This window comes from Theropithecus gelada, unplaced genomic scaffold (assembly GCF_003255815.1).
Source record: "Theropithecus gelada isolate Dixy unplaced genomic scaffold, Tgel_1.0 HiC_scaffold_15917, whole genome shotgun sequence".
Lineage (NCBI taxonomy): Eukaryota > Metazoa > Chordata > Mammalia > Primates > Cercopithecidae > Theropithecus > Theropithecus gelada.
Window position 1 is genome coordinate 1 of NW_020257677.1, and position 918 is coordinate 918.

Consider the following 918-nt stretch of genomic DNA (forward strand, 5'->3'; position numbering starts at 1 on the left):
TTCCAACCTGTATAATCTTCATCCTGTGGTTTCTTTGCAGGAATCTTCTTAAGCTGTGTGACTATTGTGTGTTGGTCAGCTAAAGCTAGATAAACTAACCCATGCAGAATGGACAAGTGGCTTAAGATTCCTGCAAGGAAGAAAATGGGTTGATGATAATAGTAATAATGCAAGGGCAAGAAAATGGTGAACTAGCTGACACTTCTATGAGTTTCCTCTTAATTTAGCCAAGTCATGAAGTGAAAACAAAAATAATCTAATCAGATCTGACAAGATGTCAGCCCCAAAACAAGAAAGAAAAGATCAAGAACATTATTTGATTTATACCCACTGTCTTCAATAACAAAGCCTACTCTAAGTATCATGCTTTGATATATTAGCCTGTGATAGTAGGACAAGTATATACTTTATAAATATACATATTGAGGATGTGTGCTCAAACTTTTTTTAGTGATAGGAATACTCAGTCAAAACTGTTTGGATCCTGGTGATGACAGATGACATTGTCAGTCAATCCTCATGTGGTAGTGAGGACATGTCCTGCAGTTCTGAAGGAATTCAATGGATTTTTTTTTAATTTAAAAAATAAAATAAAAAACTAATTAAAAAAAAAAAACAGCTTGGAGACCGCTATTTTAAATGAGGAAAGTGGTTGCTGCCTATGGAATCTCTCATCTCTCATTCTATATCCGCTGCTTAGAAATTATTTTTCTTGTTTTTTGTTTTGTTTTTTACCTAAGGATTTTGTTATGGTATGAATAGTAGGATAGAGAGTAATATATCTAAATTATCAAACATGATTTAGGGAACTTTATTTCTTGATAAACATTTCTTCTACAGAAGTAAAAGACCAATTCCTGCCCAAAAGATTTAAAAACTGTAGTTGAAGAAAACTAAGAAAATGTTTCAAAGCAGCAT

General features: G+C 32.8%; 1 non-coding gene across 1 annotated transcript; it reads left to right on the forward strand.

The window, feature by feature from the left end:
• The first annotated feature begins 481 nt into the window (after window positions 1–481).
• Window positions 482–557, forward strand: LOC112617226. Its single transcript, XR_003117871.1, has one exon. It is a non-coding gene; the product is annotated as a small nucleolar RNA SNORD96 family (small nucleolar RNA).
• Window positions 558–918: the final 361 nt, after the last annotated feature.